Genomic DNA, 15609 nt, shown 5'->3' with positions numbered 1-15609 from the left:
TAGGTTGGGATTTACTTGGGCTGGAATTTGACATAGACATGAGAACTCCTACACTGGATGACTATGGCTACCAACTACCTGTTTCTGATGAAAACAAGACATTAGCTTACAATAATGACAGAAAAAGTTAACTCTACCTATGAAGCAAAAATTCCTGAATTTTCTGGTTACTATCTCAATGATCTTCTTTGAAATAAAAGTATTTAAATATATGCTAATTAGGTTCCTAATTTGTCCGACACTGTGCAGGTTGGTAGAGATATATTAAATTAAGCTTAGAGTACCCGAGTTGTTCCTGGAATGCCTCATTGAATACACTGATATGTTTATTAGGCACACAAAATCCTCATAATGTTTGTATTTGATGAGCGTTTGTATGCACTTAAAAAACTGACATTTTCAAGAAATCTGTACATGGGCAATAATTACTATCTCCATTCTACAGTGAAAATGTGCGTGAGCAGTAGAGGGCTTGCCTATCATTGGTTACACAGTCAGGATGTTGAAAAATAAGGATTTTAATGATGAGTTCTGTCCACTATTCTGGCTGGGATGTGTGCATAACTTTGACAGAGTAAACTATAAAAAGAAGATCAGCACTTTAATTCACTGTTCAATTCTTCATCTTTCTTCTACTGGGATTCCTGCATGGATGTGCCACACCCCCAAACCCTGCCAAAGAAAATCAACTAATTAAACACTAAATCCAGTACTTCTCTAAATGACCTTTAAACAAATCAATTCAAGGGAATGTTCTCTCAGTGACTTTAGGTAATTACTTACACAGCTGTTTTGGAAAAATAAATTCTTCCCTAAAGATTTTAAATAACATCATCAGCAAACTGCAAGTAAATAGATCCGGAGCTACAATGGAAGATCCAGGCAAAGCAAAAGGTCACAAATCCATCCATTCATTTATTGAGCAAATGTTTATTGCACTCCTCCCTTGTTCTGTTCACTGAGATGGGCATATACAGATAGAAAAACAGCAATCTCTTGTGGTCAGCGTTCTAACAATCATAAGCCGAATGCTGTGGGGAACCCAGAGGTGAGACTGATCTACTTGTTTGGGGAAATTAGGGAAACTAGAGAAGACATGTAGTTGAGTCTTGAGGACGGATTGAGCAATCCAGAAGAGGAAGAGGAAGGTCTTTCCCAGGAGAGGGGCCATTTTATGCAAAGGCTGGAAGTTGTAAAAACATACAGTATATTTTAGGCAAGAGGAGGAATCCAATACAAGAGTAGGTTGCCCAGGAGGCTGGAAGGATAGTTGAGTGTCATATCTGAAGGAACGTTTTGGCTATGATTTGTTTGCTCTTTGGCTTCCCAGGTGACTCAGTGGTAAAGAATCCACCTGCTAATGCAGGGAGATGCAGGAAACTCGGGTCTGAGCCCTGGGTTGGGAAGATGCCCTGGAGAAAGGAATGGCAACCCACTTCAGTATTCTTGCCTGGAAAATTCCATGGACAGAGGAGCCTGGTAGGCTGCAGTCCATGGGGCTGCAAAGAGCTGGACACAACTGACCAACTGAGCACACACACGTTTGCTTTTTATCTCGCAGGCAGCAGAGGGGCAGAAAACTGATAGATTTTGGAGATATGATTGATAAAACCCAGCAGTTAGGTTGAAAGTAGAAGAGACACCCAGTGCCAAAAGCAAGGAAGAAATATTAAGAAGTAAAAGGATCTGGAACTCGTCTTGAACGTGGCATTCTCTCTTCGATGGGAGAGGAGGGATAATTTCATGGCCTAATTTTGTGCTTTTCTGTCCTGCAGGCCCTTTTTCTTTCATATTGCCATTAGAATGAGCCTTTGGTTTCATTTCTTATCTTAGTGTTCTGCTTTCTTTCAGAAAATAATTTATGACTGGCTCAAAGATCCTGTTCCCTATCATTTAACTCTTCCTTATTAGCGATGATACTTTAGAGGAGGCTTGCTGTTGTTCAGTTGCTAAGTCACGTCCAACTCTTTGCGACCCCCTGGACTGCAGCACCTCAGGCTTCCCTATCACTCACTACTTTGAGCAGGCTAGTCTCAGCATAACATGCAAGAGAATGTATATTTCCACCTTGGAAATATGCAGATATATATAGTACAGAAATACCACCCAAAGGTTCAGGAGAAACGTCTAGAGGTCTAGTGGTCTGGAGCATGTTGACACATCCCTTAGAAGATGAAGGAAAAATTACTGCTGCATCTGCCTCATCCAACATGAAGAAAGAAGCAAACACCTTGCGGGCCTCTTTGGACTTTTAGATAAACACATATCTCATTTGGACTATCTATTCTAATCGATTACCAAAAGCTGCCTTGAGTAAGAGGAAGAGAAGGCTCTCTATCAGGTCCAGGCTGCCATACAACTTGCTCCCCAATTTGGGCCTTATGTAAGAGCAGATCTGATGGCTCTTGAAGAATCAGAGGTAGATAGGGATGCTATATGAAAGCTCTTGTAGGTCCCTGTGAGTCAGAGCACTCAGCTTTAATAATTTTGTGACAGCTGTGTCTTCTCGGCAGAAAACTCTCCTTTTTTGAAAAACCACAAGTACCTAAATGCTTGATCACGGACCATTAGGTCACCAGAGTTACCTACCATGAACCAGGTGTTGACAAGAAGCCAAGTCATTGGGTAGCATTTCATCATCACATGACTGTAGTCATACAAGATCAGGATCAGCACAGAGCAACTATCACAGATGCTCACGGCCCATGTTTCTGCCTAAGCCGCTTCCTCCATCTCAGTTTGTACCTAAGGTCTCTTGGGGAGCTCCCCACAGCCAACTGACTCCAGAGGAGCAAAATTTATGGTCTGGTTTACATGTGATTCTACCCAAGATGCTGGCATCACTCTCCAGTGGAGAAAGCCACAGGACTACAACTCCACTCCAGGGTATCCCTAAAGGACAGTGATGAGAAATCCTTCCAACGGGTGGAACTCGGAACAGTGCCCAGTGCTGTTCACTTCTGCCTGGAAGAACAGATGGGCAGGAGCATGGATCTACTCTGATCTCCTGATCCGTATGCAATGCATAATGTTTGGATGAATAGTCAGAGACTTGCAAGGTACCCAGTCAGAAAATTGGTCGCAAGACAGTGTAAGGAAGAGATATATGAACAGATCTCTCTGATGGTATGGAGAATATTAAGATATTTGTGACCTAGGTTAATGCTCACCAAAAGGTGACATCAGCAAAGGAGGACTGTAATAATCATGTGAAAAGTTGCTATTCTGTGGATGTCAGCTAGAATCTATCCCGAGCTACTGCTGTCGTTCCTAAATGAACACAGAATGCAGCCATGCAAGCAAGGATGGAGGCTTCGCATGCACTCAGTAACGTGGGCTGATCTGCCATGGCCACTGCCGTATCTCCGCCCTGCCAACAGACGAAATCTGAGACGCTCATATGGCACTATTCCCCTGGTGATTTTGCCAGCCGCCTACTGGAGAGTGATTACATCAAACCACCTCCATCATGGTGCTTCAGGTTCACTAGAATAGACACTTTCCTGGAGATGGATTTGCTGTCCCTCTCTGCAGTGCTTCTGCCAAAACCTTTATCCATGGACATACAGAATGCCTTATTCAGCATCATGGAGTTCCACACAGCATCACCTCCAACCAATGAGCTTATTTTTGCAACAAAGGAAATGCGGCAGGGGACTTAGAATTCACCGGTCTTAGGCTGCTGTCTTATCACTCTGAAGCAGCTGGCCTGACAGAATGGTGGAACGATCTTGAGAAAACTCAGCTGTGGAACCAGCTGGACAGCAACACCCTGGAGGGCTGAAGTAATTTCTCCTAGATTAGGTATACTATCTGCATCTGAGACCAAAATAGGGTGCTGTTTCTCCCACAGCTAGACTTCAAAGGGTATTAATAGAAATAGAAGTATCCATCCATCAGCATTTTTGCTTCTTAATCCCTATGAACTCATGGAAGCAGAAAAGGGAATGGTATGGCTCAAATAACTGAAAAGCACATGTAATATATATAGACTCTGGGCATGGCTGAGTTAGCTGCTCACACCTTATCAAGAGTCTCTCTCTGCCCCTCTCAGCTCAGCTTTCTTGGCTCGTTTCAGTCTCAGAAGCTTTCTAAGTGGTAGCAAAAATGAGCATTGGAAGTCCCAGACTTATATTCTATTAACAACATCAGTGCCAATGGAAGAAGAGTGCTCTTTTCCTAATACTTTTTTTTAGCAAAAACCTTCAGGCTAATTTGGTTGACCTACCATGGGTCATGTGCCCATTTCTTAATAGTAATTGTGGACTCTGATATTGAATGATCAAATGAGAACATACTCCTAGACCTGGAGCGGCCCATTTAAACCCTGTCCATTTAACCCCATGTACTGCGTGGAGGGGTCCATAAGGAAAGCAAGGGTTCTGTGGCCAGGGACGCTTGATAACTAGAATCAATACATCTCCATTATGTCACACGTGGTTGCCCAGTAAACACCTATACCTTCATACATTTCAACATTTCCTTTTATGTACACACTGCTCCTATGTCACATAAGGCGACTATTACATAGACAAGAAATACCACATTCAGCTTCTGCCTAAAAAGTACAAATATGTGTTGTGCAGTTACCGTATTACTTCCAGATCTGGATCTTCGCTTTGTGCCAATCTTTCTGTCAGTCTTAGTTCTAGCTTCTCATGAGACAGCAGTCTATGACTAATGGTACTTTTGTTTAACCACCTGTAGCAAACATAGTAGACAATGGTGGAGTAAATAAAGGACAAATGTAATAAAATCCTCATTTGGGAATGAGAAGAGGGGGAAATAAATAAGCAGTGATTCTACTGATCAGGGATTGCAAGTAGATAACTGCGTAAGACGGTACAGGAAAAACTGGAACTAACTTTTTGACCAGTGCAGTACTTATTGTCCTGGAAGGTCAGTGAGTCCCTAGGTCAGGAATCTGCAGAGAATTTCGCTTGACAATTATTCTCTTGTGGCTCTGTTTGACTCCCCCCACTGCCCCGCCCTTTATTTTCCTGCTCCTTTACCAATGTACTTCGTATTGGTAAAGTTTTGGAGGGAATGTTTAGGGATTAAGTACTTTCGCGCCTTTGCTTGCCAAGTTTGAGGTTTCTCTGGAAGCAAAACTTCCTTAACACCTTGATAAGCATTGCATTTGGTCAATGCTCCAGGCTAATAACTGGAATCTGAGATCATGCTGAGTCAAAGTTTCAAGAGAAATCTGGTCTACAGTTTCTTTCTTACAGGAGGTCTCAATGCTCTATCCATTTTCCATATCTCATTTTAAAGGTTTATTATGATGCAGAACAACTGGTTGGGATCAGTTATATCTAATCCTCTGTGTATCTCTAGGCGGTGTGAAAAGGAAAGTGCTTTCCACTGCCTTTTAACTAAAATAACTAGATTGGAGTTTCTACTATTTTCACCTAAAAACATCCTGTTGTGTTAGTCACAGTCATGTCTGAGTGTTAGTGGCCCCGTGGCCTGCAGCCCGCCAGGCTCCTCTGTCCATGAAATTTTCTAGGCAAGAATACTGGAGTGGGGAGCCATTTTCTTCTCCAGGCGATCTTCCCAACCCGGACATTGAACCTGGGTCTCCTGTACTGTAGGCAGATTCTTTACCTTCAGAGCCACCAGGAAAGCCCCACCTAACACTTTTCTCTTAGACAATGAGGAGCTGTTGAAAGGTTCTTGGGAATGATCCAGAGAATCCCATTACAGTGTCTTCTAGATACTATTTTTATTTGCAACGTTGTTGTTAGCCTCCCTGGATTTCCATTCAGTAACTTTTTCTTGGGGTAGAGAATATATATGCCTTTTATAATTTTCAAAGCACATGGTTATTTGAATATCATCTGTCTTGGATTGTCTGAAGCGCCCATACAGCAAAGTGGTGTTTTCATCTTTTTTTTTGGGGGGGGGGGTGGTGTTAACAGTCAAGCTTGACATACTGAGAACTTGCTACTATATTACAGTATCCTGATACTTTTCTACCAAGTTCCCTAAGGTTCTAGCCTCAGTAGACACATAACCAGAGTCCAAGGATATGACAGGTAACACTTCAACCATCTGCTCTGCTACCGCATAGCACAGACAGACCACATTCTAGCTAGTACAAGGGGAATAGTCACCACCCCATAGCCCACCTCGACTTGGCCAACCTAACATTTTAAAATTTGTTCTTAACAACTGACTTCCATATTAGCCAGCATAGTTTTAGTTGAAACAACAACCACCTCACTTAGTTATCATAATTCAAAGAAAAAGGTATTAATCAATTCACAAACATAAAAAGGCCAAGGCTACACCTTGGCTTGAGGCAGCCTAATCTGAATATCCAAGTGCTTCAACAATGTCCTGGGAAATCTCTCTCTGAATTTCTAGCTCTGTTTTTCTCTGTCTCTCCTTCACTCTCAGGCAGCCTCTTTCATGAGCTGACAAGTATGGCCAGGGCCAACTCCAGGCTTTCCGTCTTCTAGCAGCTTAATACCCTCAGTGGAAGCAGATGTCTGCTTTCCAAGATATCCAGCAAAACTCCTGGACTGACTTTGATTGGCCTAACTTGGGTCATTTGCCCAGTCCTGTACCAGTTTCTGCAGACTAGTCAGGCTGGGATCTACCACCTACCCTTGAAGATGAGGCGATGAAGAAGGTCTTGGAAACAAAAGAAGAAATTCAGTTATTATAAAAGGGATGCTGGGCAAGCAAGCACAGCAGACATGCGCTGCTGTCAGAAAGAGCACTGGGCCAGGAGTCAGCATAGACAGTCAATCCCAAGTACTGTCACTTTCCAGCCATCTGACTCTTTCTGAAATTTTGTTTCCTCATCTGTAAAATAAGGACATTAATCTCAATTACTTCACAAGATTTCTATGATGACAACATGAGATCTTATATAGGCTCAGAAGTTATACAAAGAAAGCTGATATTAAAATATTTTGGATGATCTTTAGAGTAAGGCTCATGTTGCTTTAAAAACCTGTTATTTGCCATATGAAACTAATACAAGCCCACTCCCCCAGCACAATCGCACATTATCATCTTGAAATATTTTATCTCATCTTCCACCTTGCTTTTTCCTGTTTCCTTCTTCCCTCAAAAACCATTTTCTCATAGAGCTATGTAGTCTTTGTAATGTCTCACTGTCAGGGCAAAACTTCATTGATCAGACATACAGAATTTTCCTATTTTTATAGTGCTGGATGTTTAGATTATTTCTTATTTTTTAACATTCTAAATGATACTGTAATTAATATACACATAATGATTATTATGGAGTTGCCCTAAGTACCAACATTTCTAAGGCTCTTGGCATATAGGCAGTCAAACATCTTTCTAAAATACTTGTGGCAAATTACATTGTACCTGGAAATGTACAGAAGTACAAATATCACGGGCTGTAGTAGATGCTAAAATGGTCTTCCTCGGCTTCCTCTAACTGGATCATTTTGATGTACTCAATAACACCAGTTGCTTGCATCTGTATTTACACACTTAAGACTTTTTGGGGGATGCAAAGAGCCTTTCTGTCCAATTGTGTGTTGCACATCTGAAATGCTAGAGAATTAACATGCTTGAGGAGCAGCCATCAAATAATGACTAATGGAAGCTGATGAAAAAATACTCTTTGAAGCATGCGTTTTACACCATTATCTGCAAAATTAAGCTTCAGTCTCCTACTCACCAATAGTAGCTGGCTTCATAACACATTCATTTTTTTCCTTCATTTTAATTCAGACATAATTGACAAATTATGTAAGTTTAAGGTATATAACATGATGATTTGATACAGGTATATACTGCAAAATGATTACCACAATCAGATTGGTTAACAAAGTCATCGCCCCACAGAGCTACCGTGTGTGTGTGTGTGTGTGTGTGTGTGTGTGTGTGTGTGTGTGTGTGTGTGGTGAGAATGTTTAAATCAATTCTCTTAGCAGTTTTTAAGTATACAATACCGTATTGTTAACTACAATCACCATGCTTGTACATTAGATTCCCAGGCCATATTCATCTTATAAGTGGAATTCTGTGCTCTTTAAGCATCTGCACCTATTTCTCTCACCCTCCTGACCCTGGCAACCACCAATCTACTCTAAGAGTTCAGTTTTTTTTTTTTTTCTCGATTCCACATATAAATGAGATCGTACAGTGTTTGTCTATCTGACTTCATTTAGCATAATGCCCTCAAGGTTCATCCATATTGAAAATAGCAGGGTTTTCTTCTTATTTTTTTTTTTAATGGCTGAATAACATCCCCCTGTGTGTATGCATGCATCTATCATCTATATCTATATCATCCTTTCTTCATCCATTCATCCATCAATGGACATGAATCACTTTCTTCCCTGTTTATGCTTTTTGCTATTTTCCAGATCTTCTACCACAAGAAAACAATAGTTTCATAATCATAAAATGTCACAAAGGTAATATGATGGCAAAGATTATAGTTTAAATTATATGCATATGTAAGTAAATTATAAGTAAAGAAACATCACTGACAACATTTAGAGGATATATTTAATATATCATATGTGATTTTCTTAAGCTTTGATATAGTAACCAAAGCACTTTAAAATTAATTCTCTCTTGCCTTTATGGGTAACTAAGCAAACTGAAAACAACCAGGAGAACAGAGAATCAGGGAAACAGAAATGACATTTTAAACATCATTCTAAAGCATTAAGGCCTGGATGCCCATGAGGTCTCCCTCTGGATTTGCACATTCATTTATTCATGTATTCATACAATAAACATCAGCCTGACCACTTATGTGTGAGGTATTGTGCCAGGCATGAGGCGTATAAGAATTAAGATGGGGTGGTTCCTCTTTAAATATCTTACAATTCGAGGGACCAACATACAATGATTACATTTTAACATTATCTATGGGGTTATGTAAGAAGTAGGGCAAAGGCTAATACAGTTTTGCCAAGAGAACGCACTGGTCATAGAAAACACCCTCTTCTGACAATACAAGAGAAGAATCTACACATGGACATCACCAGATGGTCAACACCGAAATCAGATTGTTTATATTCTTTGCAGCCAAAATTGGAGAAGCTCTATACACTCAGCAAAAACAAGACCAGGAACTGACTGTGGTTCAGATCATGAACTCTTTATTACCAAAGTCAGACTTAAATTGAAGAAAGTAGGGAAAACCACTAGACCATTCAGGTGTGACCTAAATCAAATCCCTTACAACTATACAGTGGAAGTGAGAAATAGATTCAAGGGATTAGATCTAACAGAGTGCCTGAAGAACTATGGATGGAGGTTCATGACATTGTACAGGATGCAGTGATCAAGACCATCCCCCAAAAAAAGAAATGCAAAAAGGCAAAATGGTTGTCTGAGGAGGTCTTACAAATAGCTATGAAAAGAGGAGAGGGGAAAGCAAAGGAGAAAAGGAACGATATTCACATTTGAATGCAGAGTTCCAAAGGATAGCAAGGAGAGATAAGAAAGTCTTCCTCGGGGGTCAATGCAAAGAAATAGAGGAAAACAACAGAATGGAAAAGACTAGAGATCTCTTCAAGAAAATTAGAGACACCAAGGACACATTTCATGCAAAGATGGGCACAAAAATGGACAGAAATGCTATGGACCTAACAGAAACAGAAGATACTAAGAAGAGGTGGCAAGAATACACCGAAGAACTGTATAAAAAATCTTCACGACCCAGATAATCACAATGGTGTGTTCACTCACCTAGAGCCAGACATCCTGGAATGTGAAGTCAAGTGAGCCTTAGGAAGCATCACTACGAACAAAGCTAATGGAGGTGATGGAATTCCAGTTGAGCTATTTCACATCCTAAAAGATGATGCTGTGAAAGTGCTGCACTCAATATGCCAGCAAATTTGGAAAACTCAGCAGTGGCCACAGGACTGGAAAAGGTCAGTTTTCATTCCAATCCCAAAGAAAAGCAATGCCAAAGAATGCTCAAACTACCGCACAATTGCACTCATCACACATGCTAATAAAGTAATGCTCAAAATTCTCCAAGCCAGGCTTCAACAGTACGTGAACTGTGAACTTCCAGATGATCAAGCTGGATTTAGAAGAAGCAGAGGAAACAGAGGTCAAATTGCCAACATCCACTGTATCACTGAAAAAGCAAGAGAGTTCCAGAAAAATATCTATTTCTGCTTTATTGACTATGCCAAAGCCGTTGACTGCGTGGATCACAACAAACTGTGGAAAATTCCTCAAGAAATGGGAATACCAGACCACCTGACCTGCCTCTTGAGAAATCAGTATGCAGGTCAAGAAGCAACAGTTAGAACTAGACATGGAACAACAGACTGGTTCAAAATAGGAAAAGGAGTACGTCAAGGCTGTATGTATATTGTCCCCCTGCTTATTTAACTTAAATGCAGAGCACATCATGTGAAATGCTGGGCTGGATGAAGCACAAGCTGGAATCAAGATTGGCAGGAGAATTATCAATAATCTCAGATATACAGATGACACCACCCTTATGGCAGAAAGCAAAGAACTAAAGAGCCTCTTGATGAGGGTGAAAGAGGAGAGTGAAAATGTTGGCTTTAAACTCAACATTCAGAAAATTAAGATCATGGCATCTGGTCCCATCACTTTATGGCATATAGATGGGAAAACAGTGGAAACAGTGTCAGACTTTATTTTTGGGGGCTCCAAAATCACTGCAGATGGTGATTGCAGCCATGAAATTAAAAGACACCTGCTCCTTGGAAGAAAATTATGACCAACCTAGACAGCATATTAAAAGCAGAGACATTACTTTGCCAACAAAGGTCCGTCTAGTCAAAGCTATGGTTTTTCCAGTAGTCACGTATGGATGTGAGAGTTGCATAGAAAGAAGGCTGAGAGCTGAAAAATTGATGCTTTTGAACTGTGGTGTTGGAGAAGACTCTTGAGAGTCCCTAGGACAGCAAGGAGATCCAACCAGTCCATCCTAAAGGAAATCAGTCCTGAATTTTCATTAGAAGGACTGATGCTGAAGCTGAAACTCCAAAACTCTGGCCACCTGACGTGAAGAACTGACTCATTGGAAAGGCCCCTGATGCTGGGAAAGATTGAAGGCAGGAGGAGAAGGGGACGATAGAGGATGAGATGGTTGGATGGCATCACTGACTCAACGGAGATGAGTTTGAGTAAACTCCAGGAGTTGGTGATGGACAGGGAGGCCTGGCGTGCTGCAGTCATGGGGTCGCAGAGAGTCAGACACGACTGAACTGAAATGACCTGAACTGAAAGAAGTGTTGCGAGTGCATAGAGGCAGAAGGCATTCCTGGCTTAAGGCATTCACCCCATATATTTCAAATTAGGAAATCTAGAAAAATGAGATTAAAACCTGACTTAAGTATAAAAATATATGGTGAGATAACTTTTTTCTGGAATGAGGAAGGTAGCGAGAAAGGTCAAAGAAAAGGCAATAAAGCAACCAGATCCTAACTGTGGACCCTGAATTTGGACTTTTTTTATGTATATGTTGCTCTAGGAGTTTATAGTTACATGGTTTTTCAAACAGATTTTCAGAACAAAGGTGATAAAGAGTATCAGTTTCTGAATTTGAGGGATACATTGGAAGACTGGGATTGACATATGCACATTACTGTATATAAAACAGATAACTAATAAGGACCTGCTCTATAGCACAGGGAACATTAATCGGCACTCTGTAACTGCCTCTATGGGAGAAGAATCTAAAAGAGAGTGGATGTATGGATAACTGAATCGCTCTGCTGTACACCTGAAACTAACACATTGTAAATGCAGCTACTGCATTGTAAATCAATTGCAATAAAAATTAAAAAAAAAAAAAGTCTCTCCAGGAAAACAGCATCCATTTGCTGTCAGATGTCAATGAAAAAAAAATAATACAGAAACCAGTACTGAGGAAAAATGGAATGGTTTCCTCTCATTTTAAATGGGGAAGACAATCATTTATTCAAAATGCATTGACTGGAAAGAACCAGAAAAGAGAATAGTTAGGGGAAAAATAATTTCTGTGTAAAATTTAGGATGAAGGGGTAAAACTTGGTGGGCAGGTGCACCATTTTAGGATGGAGAGGAGAAATGTGATGGATGACAAATTGAGTTAGAAGGAAACATGGAGAGAGACAGTGAGAGCCAGGAAGATTGATTTCTACTTCAAATGTGAGTGAAATGCACTGAGGAGCTATGGAAAAGAATAAAATCAAGGGTCAACTAAGACATCTTCAGACGAGTTTGAAGATGAGTTAGTATCACGTACGATGTTTCAAGCTTCTACTTACATCAAAAGGAAAAAAAAGCTGATACAGTTTTTTGACTTCACTTCCTTGATATCTTTCTAGGATCCTGAAGTCTACTTGTTCAAAATGGAACTCATCAATTTCCTACCCCAAATCCACTTTGCTCTGGACTTCCTTATAGCTATTAATTATTACACTATTTTTCTAGTTACCTAGGTGCCAAACGGCTACTTTGTCTTTTCCATTCCCTATACTCAAATATTTCCTGAGTTTCCCAGTTTCCCTTTGTCCAATCTCTCTTTCCCTCTTTCCCATTTCCAAGGTCACTCCTCTAATTCTGGTCTCCGTTATTTTTCGTCTGGGCTCTCAGAGCCTGCCAGCTCTTCCCATAATGCACAAGATTGATGATGTAGTCTTCTGATGGCCAGATCTGATCACAGCATTCTACCTGCTCAAATCCTTCCATGACTCCTCATGACTTTCTAGTCAGGAGTTCAAGGATCCCACAGTTTTCCTACAACCTACTTTCTAAGGTTTACTTCCAGTTACTTCCTTACAGCCTGGTTTTCCACTGATGCACTAACACAACCTATGCTCTTCCATTTCCACATCTTTGCATTTGTATTCTCTCTGCATGGAATATCCTTCCTTTCCTCCTCTAAACCACACACTTTAATCTATTCTTTAAGACCCATCTTCAATGAAATCCCTCTCTGAAGGGCTTTCTGGTACATCAAATTCCTTGTGGTTGTTTTCTCATTTGAATTCTCTTTATAGTAGTTTTACGCCATTTCTTTTCTCTTTTCTTAGAATAACATGTGAAGTATTTGCATTTACTATACTAGATTATAGCCTTTTCCAGAATAAGGATTTGTGTACAACAGCCATGAAATTAAAAGATGCTTACTCCTTGGAAGAAAAGTTATGACCAACCTAGATAGCATATTCAAAAGCAGAGACATTACTTTGCCGACTAAGGTCTGTCTAGCCAAGGCTATGGTTTTTCCTGTGGTCATGTATGGATGTGAGAGTTGGACTGTGAAGAAGGCTTAGCGCCGAAAAATTGATGCTTTTGAACTGTGGTGTTGGAAAAGACTCTTGAGAGTCCCTTGGACTGCAAGGAGATCCAACCAGTCCATTCTGAGGGAGATCACCCTGGGATTTCTTTGGAAGGAATGATGCTAAAGCTGAAACTCCAGTACTTTGGCCACCTGATGTGAAGAGTTGACTCATTGGAAAAGACTTTGATGCTGGGAGGGATTTGGGGCAGGAGGAGAAGGGGACGACCGAGGATGAGATGGCTGGGTGGCATCACTGACTCGATGGACGTGAGTCTGAGTGAATTCCGAGAGTTGATGATGGACAGGGAGGTCTGGCGTGCTGCGATTCATGGGGTCGCAAAGAGTTGGACACGACTAAGCGACTGAACTGAGCTGAACTCATCTTTAAGACTCTTCACATCAGATTAGGCCCTCAGTAAATATTTTAATTGAATAAGTATTAATCAATAATTAATACCAAAGCAAAATATGACATATTTGATGATTCAATCAAATTTTAAAATGTAAGATATTCTATTATCTGATGAAAAGTACTATACAACAAATTAAAGAGTTATTTTCTGATATTTTCTCTGGGCCCTACGTATTAAGATCAGATTGGACATGATAAGTATTATTCCTGAAAATAAAGTGGCAGTCTCTCCATAGTTCAACTTGATGAAATCTAAATTGTTCTCACAGAAGTAACTACATCAAACGTGTGATGTGAATTAAACACTAGCAGAAGTTCCTCATTTAGAGAGTTCAGGTGCAAGGAAAAGACACTGTATACAGATCAAAGATGCAGTTAGCCTTGTTATGAAATTGTCAAAAATTGGGGTTTGAAGTGTTTCTAGTCAGTGAAACTAACACATTTCTTATATCAATTTTTAATGTACAAAATTTTTAAGTGAATTTATACTGAAATTATTTAACAACCATTTTACACTTGACCAGTCTTACTAGTGCAGTGTGTTAAAGATTTAAATTAGAGGGTTCTGTATAAATGCAGCTCAATTCAACCACTAAAATTATTTTCTTTGAAAATTCTTCTATACATGCTGAAACGGTCCAAGTGGAATCTAAATACAGAAACATACACTTCTATATTAAACTGTGGATTACAGAAAACAAATCTTTAGAAATCTAAACTTGGTCGATTTTGATGGGAAATTGGGAGTTCTGGAAAGTGACTTTGGCATGAAATGATGTTATTTGTTTTTACCTCTTCTATTAAACGGAGATAATTATTAAGCCTACAGCCACTGGTATATTACTCAGTAAGTGAATTAGAAATATATTTCTCCTACACAACACTTTCCCTCATTCTCTTCTTCTTGAAAAATTAATTATCTTCCTCATTAGCCTGTTAACGAAGCAAATCGCTTGCCCAGGCAGGGTGAGCCCAACTTCACATCATTAGCTAAGCCTCCCTGAGCATTCGGCTTTCCATGTTGCTGCAAAATTTGAGACTGGAATTTTCCTGTAACATGTCTGCATGCATCATACAATATACGCAGCAGAGACTACCATTTGGTCCGGTATCTTCTCAGTGCCTGGCACACCAACATTTTCTTTCTTTTTTTTTGATCGAATCTGTTTTGGTGAGCCTTCAAAATGAAAAGTTAATGGACACCTAGAATAGTAAGGTTTATTTACTTTTACAGCATTGTGCTCAATATCTTGTCTGACACCACCTGTGGTAAATCTGCTTTTTTAGTCCCTCTAGAAAACATGTGAATCAAAACTGATGGAGAAGCAAACATTATCATCAATTCTTGTTGTCTTGGTTACCTCAAGTGGATGGCACTGATTTTGTATTACAGCCTGCCAAATGCTCAGGATCCTCCATCAGTCACAGGCTCTAGGTATACCCTGAGCACATGAAAGGAAAGGACCTTTAGAGATCACACAACCAGGATAGCAAGTCACTCCTTAAATAGCCCTAGTAATTTTATGGAAATAAAAATTTAACTACCATATCACACTGTGATTTGGAAGCATCGAACCATTATAATCCTACCACAATTTTTCTATATAGAAGATAGAACAGAGTTTTTAGGACTGAAGCAGTTTCTCAGTATCGAAATTTAAGATCTCCTGGGAAATTCAGATCTCTGTTTAGAGAATTTCCTCCCCCTCTGTCATCTCAGAGTTGTTTTTGTTATAACATTTCTTTTACAATGTAAGATTTATCTTTCCTCTTATGATTGGTTGTTATTATCAAAACTAGGCAATGTTGAGCACAATAACCTGAACAGAGAAGAAGTAATGCAAATTATGCGGTCAGACAGCCTCTCCATTTAAAGGACTTAAATAGATTTGGAATGCAGGATGCCAAGGCCAGGTTAAGTTTACTC

Source organism: Capra hircus, chromosome 9 (assembly GCF_001704415.2).
Source record: "Capra hircus breed San Clemente chromosome 9, ASM170441v1, whole genome shotgun sequence".
NCBI lineage: Eukaryota > Metazoa > Chordata > Mammalia > Artiodactyla > Bovidae > Capra > Capra hircus.
This window is presented reverse-complemented; position numbering follows the sequence as displayed.